General features: G+C 42.5%; 1 protein-coding gene across 3 annotated transcripts in view; it reads right to left on the reverse strand.

The window, feature by feature from the left end:
• The window catches only part of ELK3 (ETS transcription factor ELK3), a 35,270-nt gene that overhangs the window by 22,137 nt on the left and 722 nt on the right, over positions 1-12,411 (reverse strand). Inside the window, exon 2 of one of the 3 annotated variants that reach the window (XM_040556766.1) lies at positions 5,969-6,069. The exons of 1 other annotated variant lie outside the window; for it this stretch is intronic. The gene's annotated coding sequence lies outside the window, so the exon portion shown is untranslated. Of the gene's footprint in view, positions 1-5,968; positions 6,070-11,524; positions 12,191-12,411 lie in introns of those variants that run through there. One more of the 3 variants, XM_040556773.1, reaches the window with a different exon arrangement.

Consider the following 12,411-nt stretch of genomic DNA (forward strand, 5'->3'; position numbering starts at 1 on the left):
TTCCACAAATTATTAACTATCCTCTTGGGTGGACAACGTGGCCTCACACTGTACTTGCACCTGATTTGACTGGTGGAGCAAAAGAATCACCCAACAGATGTATCCCAGGCCATGTAATTTAACCAAAAACACATTACTACACTAAAAAAATATTTTAAATTATGACTGGGAGGAGTTGGAAATCTTCAAAATACTCTGTATTTCATTTACGTATTTTCTAATTCTTTTGAACTTTTACTGACTCAAAAGGAATCCAATGTTTCTCCTTAATTTGACAGAAATGGGTGCTAGGATGTGATCACTTCCTACAGGGAATATATTTCACATTTCATTCAACTATTTACTAATATTAAATTGTAATAATAAATATTCCTGTTACTTCTGTGCTCTGTACAGGATTTGAATGCTGGGCAGAAGATAATACATGTAACCACATACTGAATGATGGTGATTAAAAGAAAAATGGTTTTAAAAAAATCCCTTATTTAGACAGTGACATTCGTCTATGGTACAGAATGACAACCTATGGAAGAAAAATATTCTGTGCTATGGAAAGTCTAATCTGAATTCATATAGACAAAAGAATCAGAATTTATTTTTTCATGCTCTAACTTGAACATGTGGTTACCATTTTTCGAATATTTATACAAGGCATTTTACACTCAGATATTTTCTAAGCCACGAAACAAAGTTTGCTAGGTTGACCTCACCTAAATAGTCTGGTAATTTTACTTTGTGTTCAGTTCCACTACCACTGATGCAAAAAAATCAGTGGCAGAGCTGATTACACCCTAAGAATTATACTTGGAAGTGCAGCATCACATGGCAAAAGGATGTTTCAGAGCCGAGTTTCCTGAAAGTCTATTTCTTGGGCAACAGTGACAGCCAACCACACTAATACCCATGTGTGTGCAATGTGCATTCTTCAAATGCATCCCTCTGTAAAAAGGCCACCAACAGCATGGCAGTGTAATCTGATGCGATCTCCACACATCAAATTTTACATTCAGGACTGATGTGGGAAGGAGGAAACCCGGAATACCTGCGCTGGTAATATCACCCGTTTGTTTCAACCAAACTAAGGGCCTAACTTAAATGCCTGGACTTGGAGCAGCAGTGAAGTCAGCACTGAAAGCTCTCCCTGAAGGCGAAATACATCCGCGTGGGTGAGCATCCCACCCAAGATCTGATTTTCCTGTAAACAGGGGGGAAAATACCAAAGACTGGCTCTCCACTTGGTGTATTGAGATTGACTTCTACCAGCACGAGCAAATGTTATGAAAACATTGTGCAAGTTACACTAGAAATGGTTAACACATATGAATGTGTGTGCTGATGACCACTTTTTTGACCAAGACAGTGCATATAAAATTCTATAGGACAAAACGTCAGTAAAGCGGCATTAAGGCTACAAAAATAAGTCATTAACCTACCAGGAAAAGTAAAAGAAACAACCAAGCCATCTTAATCCAGGCAGCAGAAAACCAGAAGGCTCAGAAACAAAGCTAGCTAAATAAAAAGTTCATTATCAGAAAGATTTATGACATGAACTGTGAGATACATAGGATACTCTTCGAAGCATTAAGTTTTGTAGGACGCTTGCAAAGGAAAAGCTAGGGGAAAAAAAAAAAGGAAGGAAGCTGGAAAGCAGCTCTGTAGCATTCAGAACGTCTGCACAGGTTCTTAGCTTCCATCTGACTGCGTTAAAGCTGCATACTCATCCCTCATTCTCCCAGATATGCCAGGAAGATTTCCTGAATCCTTTCTCCCCACTCTACGTTAGCTCCTCCATTGGCCTTTCTGAAATAGAGAGACATACTGCTGCTCCTGGGCAATCAACGTGCACAAGCTCTGAAGTCTAGACCCAGAGATTCCGCCAGGCATTAGGGTCAAAACCAGTCCCTTGTCACTTCAGAGGGTCTGCAGAGGGACATCTGGGGCTCTGAGCCACACAGCAGGTCAAGGGATGTGGGGATGAGGAGGAGGAGATGAGTGGGACAGACTGCCTGGGGAGCCCAGGGACTGGGGAAAAAAAATGGGGATCGATTAAATCAGGAAGACATAAAAGTGTCAGCCAGCATTATGCACTGTAAGTAGTCACACAGAGCTGGTGATCAGACAGGTATGTGAAAAGGATTAAGACACAGAGTCAGGGCAGGGAAATTAATTTCACTCCGTGTATGAAAAAACGGCTGATTCCTTCTGCAGCCAAAGCAGCTGTAAAGGATCCAGCTCCTTTTCTTACACCCCACCGCAGCAGGCACGCACCTCCATTTACACGGCTCCTACAGGGAAGCGTGTGCTTTTGCAAGCACGCAGCATTTCTCTGCAACAGATGCCTTATTTTTCCTTTTCGACTAGTCTGGGAAATGCGTGTCTATTTTTTTGTGCATCCATTTACTGCTTTTGAATCCTAATTCTGGCGAGCAGCACGTTTTTTGGAGCAGCGTGACGTGGGGCATTGTTAGGTTCTCATTCACGTTCACATTCGGCTTCCTTTATTTCTGCAGGTTGCAGCCAGGAAACTGGAAAATGGGCCACAGGAAACCTGGCCTCCTACATCTGTCCCAGTTTGTAATAGCAGCTCTGGTTTTATTTTTCTAAGTGTCTCAGGTTCATTTTAACCCTTGAGAGGACTACTGCAACAACATGTGAAAGAACGTGTCTCCTTTGCCTTTTGTTTTTAAACACGATTTCTCAATATTGGAAACAGAGAGGTTGGTAAACGACACTCACTTTTAAAATGCAATAATACTTACATGCAGTTACGTGAGTTTAAAAAAAACACTTTTGTTGGAAAGGACCAAAATAATTCAATTCCACAAGGGCAAGGATCAAAGACGAAATAATATATTTTGAGAAAAATATAGAATAAGGCAGACTCTAGCTGTTCCAGCCCTATTTATTTTTGACATAGTTCTGACATGAATGTTTGCATGGAAAGTTAACACCTTACAAATGCTCTTCGCTGATCTTACTCTTTTGCATTTTAGTTTCTAAAAAAAAAAAAATTATTTGTTTTGTATTTCATAACAGAAGCAAAAGAGAGCTGATTGAAAAAAGGTATTTTTGTAGAATAACCACAAAAATCAGTCCCACCTAACATTTTCCACTGAAACTTAGCCTGCATAATGAGTATATCACAAGAGATTAAAGAGAACTGCCAAATCTGTCCAAGTGTTTGCTATGAAACATTTGAAAGACCAAGGCAAAAGTCTGAGTCAGTCCTCACACTTTGTTTCTCAACAGAGATGCTTCAAGGGTGATAAATAGGATGTGGTTGGTGAAAAGTCAGTGATTCTGCCAGAAAGGAGGAAAAACAAATATCAATGTGTTTATGTAGCAAGTTTTCAACTACCCATCATCAAAGGAGATCTTGCTGCTAATTTAATTGGCCTGGAAAAAATAAGCTCACAAATGAGTGTGTAAATATACCTAGTTTAACCTGATGCAGAACTTTCTATGTTAAAGGTTAATAAATCAAACTGATGGTGCTATCCACATCCACTGCACTTTGGGGCACTGGCGGTGCGTATGATACAGAGTGCTGGTAATTTTTCCACATCCAGCAACGAGGACATTTCCTGCCAGAGCATCCTCCAAGTTCTTCTATTGTGTTGAAACTGCAAAAACTTTCTAAATCAGGACTTCCTCCTATTATATTTCAGAGGCGTCTTTCTGGGAAATGCAGATTCAAGTGAAAAAAAAAAATAGGAATTCCTGCAGCACCACCCAGTGGAAACATTAGAAAAAGTTGCAGAGTGCCCCGGCACAGAAGTTCGGATCCAATTCAGCAGTACAGTAATGTTGCCACACAAATCCAAATCGGTGTAGGGATGTGCCAAAAAAGCACAGAGGGTTTTCCTGGCTGGTGTCCTTAGCAGAATCACATGAGGTGTGCCTACTCTGCGTCTCCTGCATAATAGCCGTCTCTTTATATTATAATTTAAAAGATTATTTACAGTAAAGTGTAATAATTTGCAGGGTTTCCTTCTCAAGCAAGAATACCCACTGTTCTGGCCTCAGCACGTTTAAAAAAAATAAACAGACTCCTGCAGTTAACAGCAACATGAAAGACAGCAACAAGACCTAGCAAAATATTACATGCTAACACGGTTACATTGCAGAAAAGAAAGCATTCGTACACATGTCCAGCAACAGTTCCAGCAGGTATATTTGGAAATACAATGTTTTCAGTGTGTTTTATTATTATTATTATTATTATTTATTATTATTTTTAATAAGTCAAAGAAAGGCTGAGGTGGATGTCCAAAGGAAAAAAGTTCTACAACCTGCACATTAATACAACAAAGGTCTGATTGCCTGCCAACAAGAGGTGTGGTGACACCACCTCTAAAACATGGGTGTTTGGAGATTCTCCGTAAGGATGTAGTTCTTAAATTCCTTGCATAAGGATCCTTACTTCCATCCATGAGGATGCAAGAAACCATTTTAATCAGACTGTGTGGAAGCCCTCAGCAGGAGGAAACACGGCTAGGCTAGTTGCCTCCCTGTGAAGGGCTTAAAAAACAACCTGCTCAACTATTTCTAACGCTAGCTGTAAACAGAACTACATAAACCTGTAATGGCTCCAACCATTCACCTTGGGAAAGACATAAAATGAATGCAGGCTCCTCACACTGCTTTCTGTCTCCTCATGTGGTGCACATCTGTGGCATGCTGGCAGTACGCTACGCTGCAATCCGAGGGACTTCTGGTTTCAAAGCCAGCTCTATATGTTTATTTTCCCCATACGACTTTCTCTTACATTTTTGCCAGCATCAGTAGGACACAGTTCACGATTATTTGACTGTCCTATGTAAACCCTCTGACAGCCTCTGGTAAATTCAGAGAAAATATGCATGGAAACAAAAAAATAGCTAAAGACACAAGAGGCCAGATGATAGTCTTCAGCAACAGTGGCTATCCTCAAAGTTTCCTTGGCATACTGATGATTGCTCCCAAATTTAAATGCTTTTTCCTTCGCAGTACACCTTTCTTAAACTGAAGTACCAACACCTCCAGTGCTGTGACAGCAGACTGAATGCTCGGTAACTTATGCTAGGGGCTGTAAGTTATTAAATGGTGTATTAATACTATCAGCTGCATCAAATGGTGCTTTTCAAAGATTTTATATTCAAATTCTTAAACTAATCTTCCCCTGTTGATTTTTCCTAGACTAGAAACTCCGACAGACAAGCAGGCCTTGTCTAGGCCTGCGGGCAGACAGGAAGCTGGTCAAAACGAAAGGAAATGCAATTCTGGCAGTTCTGCTCAGGCAAACTGAGGCAGCTGGCAATTTCTGTGAGACCTGAAGCACGGCAAGGTGATGGTGGCTCACACTGGCAGCTGGAGCTCGCCTTCCTATGCACACCGAATTGTCAGAGCGTGCTGGATTAGCACGATGAGTCACTGAACTATTCAGTGACATCAACAGCTTACCTGTATATTCTCACGTTGCAAGAGGACTCAGTCACAGCATTATACTGAAAATGGTGTAACGCAATTCAGCAGATGGCAACCTACGTGCATATAGGAAGATTTTATCCGGACTCTTCCTTCCCATACAATTAGCACTGCTGTAACAGTTCATAGAGCACAAGCCATGGTGCAAGTTGCTTAATCATAAATAATGAGCAACCAATCACAACACTAGTTAAAGTCTGTTTTTCACTTTAAATGGTATTAATTCTGTGTGCAATGGTCTCATAGTAAAAACATAAATTAAGAATCTCCTTTTACGTGTCCAGATCTCAAAAATCTGGTATTCTCCTCCCTTCTCAGTGCTAATCAACGTTCTGTTATGCATGTTTACCATGAGCTAAGCTAAACTGAAACCCAATTGAAAGTCTATTTTAGCTTCTAACATTACTCACTTGTCTGGTACACCAACAAGAACTTGAATGTCACACCTACACTCTTCCCCTAGCATCAGTAATTAGCCAGCGGAATACCCGACAGAATGTACCTTAAAATGTGTGAGATTGCAGCCAACAGAAGAGCTGGTTGTTGGCCTCCTGTACTGTCCATGTCCTGTCTATTCGAACTAATTGCCATGGCTGCTGCAAGCTACGAAGGAGAGAGAAATGGGAGAGTATTTCAATGATTATAGCAAACTTCAGCCCGTAAGAGCTGCCTAGATTGCCTGTGCTTAGAAATGACATTAATACACCAGCCAGGCTGTTAGTGTCTCTGCTGCTCAGGATGCACAACAGCCATCATTTGGACCTGCACACTGACTCCTCGACGAGATTCCACGTTCAAATAAAGTTTAAAGACTACATCCCCTCTCCTCAACTTGGACCAGACTGCGCAGCCAGTTTTATTGCACCCCGTTCCCAGGAAAGACCAGGAATCAGCCCAGCCTTGATACCGCTCTGTTTTGGAAGCGTTTCTATCGGAGACCTTCAGCACTGCAGCAGCGGCAGCAGGACGGAGGGCTGCAGCCATGCTTGCTGTACCAGCCCAACTCCACGCTAGCAGCTTGCTGGCCTAACCACACATGCTGGCTGCTCTGAGTCTGCTCTGAGTCACCAGGCTCCACAGGGGCCCGTATCTGGACTCCAAACCCAATTCCCATCTCAGCCATATTAGTGTAACACGGAAGAAATTCTCTGAAGGTAGGCAACTTTCTCCAGATTTTGCTAACATAGCACCAACAGGAATTTGCTCTTACTTTCTAAGTGCTTTTTAAAGATTGTTTCTTCTCATGAATTACTGTAAATTGCTGGGAAGAGGTAATAGTGCTACTTGAGTCTATAAACTTTTTGTTTGTGTTGTACTGTGACTTGATACAACAGAGGCCACTCAACGTTACCACAAGATAAACATTTAAAACAATAACACTCATTAGCATCCTTCCCCAAAAGCTTACACTAAAATATATCTGATCAATTTTCTACATATCAAAAAAAAAAAAAAGATGAAGAGAGATGCAGAGCTGCAGTGAAGAGGTGCTGTCACCACAACAGAGGCAAATGGATGTGTAATAGAAACCTGTTTTCCAGACAAACTGCCAGCTGTTTTGCAAAACAAGGATGGGAAACTTACAGGAGGTCATTCAATTAAAGGCTTTATGACTCTTTAGATGAATTATATAAGCCAAGTCTATTCTTATTTGTACAACTGTAAAAAACGTTATTTTATATAAACGTCTTTTTTGCTGGTTCACTAACGTTTTCAGAGAAAGACCCACCTAGTCAAACTACACTACCAGAATTTTATACTTAGGTTAGTGCTTAGAGAGCTTTTACCAATTTTGCATGATTAGTAAGCATCACAAAAATTACAACCAATTGATTCATTGCATAATTTAATGTCAGCTAAAGCAATGAGATAATGTGTAAGACGTGGCTTTTCCTCTCCTAGTACCTCGCGTGATCTCTCACTTAGGATCCACAAGATTTGAAAAAAATTGCATAAAGTTGGAGAAACTAAGAGCGTGTTGTTTGCACAGCAGCCCAAACCCATCAGCAGGTAGCAATGGGTATTTGCAAAGACCATCCGAGCTGTATCCTGAATCTGCAAATATGGAATAGCCAATTGGCCAGCAGAGACCCAGTTTGTGGCACCCTACAGAAATCCTTCTTCTGAAGGGCCTGAGCTGCACCTAACTCCTCCGCTGCGGAAAGAGCATGTGGTATAGTCTGCAGAAAACCTTTCCGTAGCTAACAGCTATTTATCTGCGAAGTTCCCAGGTGTCGCCACCCAGGTGAGCAGTTTTCACCGCGTGGCCCACGCTTGCAGGGCTCAGCGGATCCCTCCCACAGGCCAGGCAGCGCAGCACTGCGACAGCCACGCTGACACGCCGGCTCCGCGCAACCGCTCGAAGTAATTACGGATCCCAAAACCACTGCTATAGATAGCCACAGCAGCGCTACCAGAGCAAGAAGGGCAAAGGCAGACACGGTACTGGTAACTGTGATGCCACAGGAGCGATAGAAAGTGTAACTTTCAGCTGAGCTGTATCTGCTAACGGCAGGGCGAAATTTGGCCTCTGGCGTTCTCAACTATAATATGACTTGAAATAATTTCCTAAACAGTTAGTTATTCAGCACACTGTGAGATCCTGACCATGAATGACACTGGCTAGACAGACTGAGAATTCCAGAGTACTTTGGGCACCCCACAAAGCGTCCATATAAAATTAGACATGCAGAATGTCTGCGCAGTAATTAATCGGTGTTGAAGTAGCTGGCATGCGATGTTTTTGTACCAATGCTAGCGGCAGGTATTTTGTTTAGTTTTTGCTTTTAAAAAAGCAGCAAGTCTCCTTCAAAGAGCTTTTGAGTTTAAATCCACTCTTAAAAGTAAACCCTTAAGAATCTGAGTTTGGATACAATTCCTGGTACATAAACGGGTTGGGGTTTTAAGACAGTTTTAAGGACAAAGGTGCGCTTTCTGCTCGTGAAGCGCACAGGTAAGGTGTGCTTGGTGCTTCATCTGCTTTGTTTCCAGACACGTGGCCTTGTGTTTTGCAGAGCAGTGAGCTGGACTTCCTGCTCCTACACCTTGACATTCTCCTGAAAAACCATGACTAATTCTTTCATCACTCCATTCTTTAATCACTCGATCACACTCCAACATGAGAACAGATACGTTCAGTCTTTCAAGAGCTCCCAACAGCCTCCAGAACATTAGATGATCCTTTCAAAAAGCCACACGCCAGGTAAACACCTGCCTAAGGATTCAGGGCTGCAAGATTCCCTGCTGCGGGGAACACGGAGGGGAAGGCCACGGCGAATGACTCCCACCATGGGCAGCACGAGGTGGTTTGCAAAGGCCCCACAGCGAAAGCCTGCTGCAGGAGCCACTGGGTGTGGTTACCAACCACGCACAGCAGCTCAAAACCAGCCGCACTCCGAAACCAGCTCGGGCTAGCCATGCCCTGTAATAGGTGTCAAAGAAAAAAAAGAAAACCAGCCTTCAGACATGCTGCAGACTGGGGCCACTGACACCAGCAGGCTGCGGGCCGATAAATCGTGTGCTGCACGCAGGGGTGCAACCTGCCGCACCTCTGTGGCACTCCTCGACTCGCCAGTCCTTTTCTATCTCGGGTTATTTAGCACTGTGACACGCAGCCGCTCACCAAACACAGATAACTGTAACTACCTGACCATACCAAATGGATGCCATGCCACCGAGGTACCCGAGCTCAAATAAGGGTTTATACACACGCGCATCACTAATAACCATGCTGGGTCTCCCAGTCTTATCCCACTTTCCCCTATCTTTAGTGACCAAATCTTTTTATTCCAGCGTTACTTCTTTTCTTTGATTTTCTGAAGCCACAAAGTGCCATGTAATTGCATTCCCAAAGCTAACATTCGCATTTTCTATACAACTGAGGGGCCCAAGCGCCCCTACGTATTGCATATACCTGTCTTCCCACACGTAAAGCAAGCTCCATGCACCACGGTGAACCTGCCAAAAGACTTTCATCCTGTGGCAAGTCCTCCAGAACAGGATGTTAAGTGAAGGCAGATTTCAGCTATACTGCCACTTGACCAGCAATACCGTCCCGATACGAACACCGCGATCATAGCACGCCCTGAAGTTGGCCTCCATCCCAAGAACGGCAATACAACGAGAAAGCAAAGTGCACATCATCAGACCTAGCACGCAGCAAAGGAGAATAATTCAGTCTTTGGAGCGAGACACTTGAATTATTTTCGTGATTTAAGTTTAATGAAATACTAAGTAATAGGAGCAAAGAAGCACCGTGCATCAGTAAGCAGTGAGAAGTGCTAATGGGTAAAACAAAATAGATTTTTGTTTCTACACATAAAAGCATCCATGCGTGTTGTGTTTTGTAAACACAGTTACAAGGAAGGCTGTAGCTGAGCTTCTCCCCCGTGCTTGTGCTGCTCGTTTCAGCTGTTGCATAGAGGAGGAGTTGGCAATACTGAGAAGGATAAAAGTCCTTTTTTTTTTCTTCTTAGGAACAACTCATGGAGGTGATTAGAAAACTGAGATATAAGCAGTTATGATAACATCTCATCCCTTAGCCAATAGCGTATTTTCTTCTCACACACTCTGTATTTCATAAATTAAAATAGGGAAAGAATAAAATCATAGTGAAACACCTCTAAGACCTTTTTATTACATAAGTGGAAAACCATCATGCATCGTTGGGTATTTGGATTTTTCTCTCTTCCAAACCGAACTGCTGTAACTTTAATACAATCTACGGACTGCTTCTCATTCACTGTTTCAAATATACAGAACACACAACTGGTACATTACTACTACATCTATTTTTCCATGCGGACATCAAGATGTTTTTAATTAAGCTGAGTGAATGCGCTATATGAAATTTAGATGTGTATAGTATATCTACACTGCATATCTGTACGTACGAATGTGCGTGCTTCACCTACGCTGATTCAGCAGATGGCACACTGAAATTCCAGCAATGTTTAACGCAGTAAGTGGGCAATTAAATGTGCATATCTCAAGCAGAGATAATAAGAGCAAGGGAAAGCCTCATCGATAAGAGTTTGGGTGTTGTATGTCAAGCCGACTGTTCCCTAACGTATTCAACACATTTTTTAATGTTATGCATAGTGATGCACCTCTCCCTAAAGATCTAGAATTTTACAAAAGAAATAAAACTCCAAAACCAGAAAATAACTCTCACTACCTGATGACTGCATTCAGTTGGAACAGAGGTCAGGCGTTTTCTGGTTTACATATTATTTTTAAATTTTTTTCTCTGCCCAACCACGAAATCAAGGGGCATCTGTGTCTGGAGGCCGTGTCAGTAATCCACTAATAAAACTCCTCCATAAAGTGACGTTAATGAGGAATTTTTCTGTGCAGCCTGGACACAGAAAGTACAGGAAACACCGAAGATCCTCAAAGGTAAACACATGGTGTATTGCAATTAGTCCTCCATCCAGTTACTATTTTGTTGCACACTATTTACTAGTTTAATGGTATCACACAGTAATTCAAGTTAAGTAGCTAAGTGTTATTTCCTCTAACTTGCAATTTTGTTCACATTTTGGACATTTCTTTAAGGATAAGAACACTTGCAAGCAACTCTCCATTTTCTTTGTTTACTCCAGACTCTCCCCCCCCCCAAAAAAAAAAAGTTATCTTCTAATTGAAATTATAGATCACTGGGTCACGGCAAAAATCTTTCTAATTCTGAACATGGACATTTTTCATGACTGCTATGAAAACCAATCATCACAAAATAATTACACAAACCAATAAGTTAAAAGTGACATATACAAAATAAACATCACTTGAAAACCAAATACGTAAAGAAAGTACCAATACAGCAAGGTTACGTGAGAGAATATACAGCTGAAACACGCTCATCGCCCCAGCACCGTGTCACAAGAGTGTCTTTTTATCATTCAATCACATGCAATCGTCATGGATGCAGAGCTCATGTTTATCTTAACACAGCCTTCCGCATTCCCCATTTCTGCACTTCACCTTATGCAAATATTTAATAAATTGCTTTCAATCTGAAATAATCAAGAAGCCTGTATGAGCAAAATATGAGACGAACCACAACTTTCTGCTTGAAATCAAATGCAGCCATCAACTCCTGTAGTCCTCACGACCAAAAAGATGCTGCATTGTACAAACTTGTCTTAGCACTGCACCCCTAAGTAAATAAAGATGTAACTTGTCTCCCTTTCAACTGCAATGCTAGAAAGGCTGACAGGGCTTCACAAAACCCTCCTGTGTTAGGGAACGGAAACTCCTAATGAGATTAGTTGGTGTGTGTGCAGACATTACTTAGCCATGACTAAATGGGCTCTCTTCCTGCAGCCAGTGGAAAATTCAGGGAACTTTTTCCCCCTGCAGCATCAGAGTCCCTCTAACCTTCAGCAAAGCCAGATCCAAAAACAACTCTCCACTTTCTCTCCCTTTCTCTCTCTCTCTCTCTCTCTCTCTTTTTCCTTACAAACATTTTCAGGGCTTTTTTCAGCTGGTCGTGGAAACTATCAGCGTCGGCCAAGGGGTCTTGGGTAAGGGGGTGGCTCAGCAAAGTGGGGAGGGGGAGGGCCGGGCAGAACGCAGAGGACTACAAAGGAAACTGTAAAAAGAGCAAATATATAAACCTGAGAGGGAGAAAACCACAGAGTTTCTTTGTGAGCTGCAGTGACTCATTTTCAAGATGTTGTCTGCTGCCAGTTTCAAACCGGAAGCGCATGGCAATTAGTCTTGCTGTTTCCAGACAAGCCAGAAACTCTCCCGACACTTTTTTTTTTTTTTTTTTTAAAGCCCCTTTTGCAGTTTCTGCGGCGGCCTCCCCCCTTCACCCCCGCACCCCCACAGGCGGCTCCGGGGTCCCCTCCGGCGCCCCCTCGGCGGTGTCACCCCCCCAGGCTCCCTTATCGCGATGCTGCCCGGGGGGAGGACCGGGGCAGGACGCGGCTGGGGGGCTCT

Source organism: Cygnus olor, chromosome 1, assembly GCF_009769625.2.
Source record: "Cygnus olor isolate bCygOlo1 chromosome 1, bCygOlo1.pri.v2, whole genome shotgun sequence".
Taxonomy (NCBI): Eukaryota; Metazoa; Chordata; class Aves; order Anseriformes; family Anatidae; genus Cygnus; species Cygnus olor.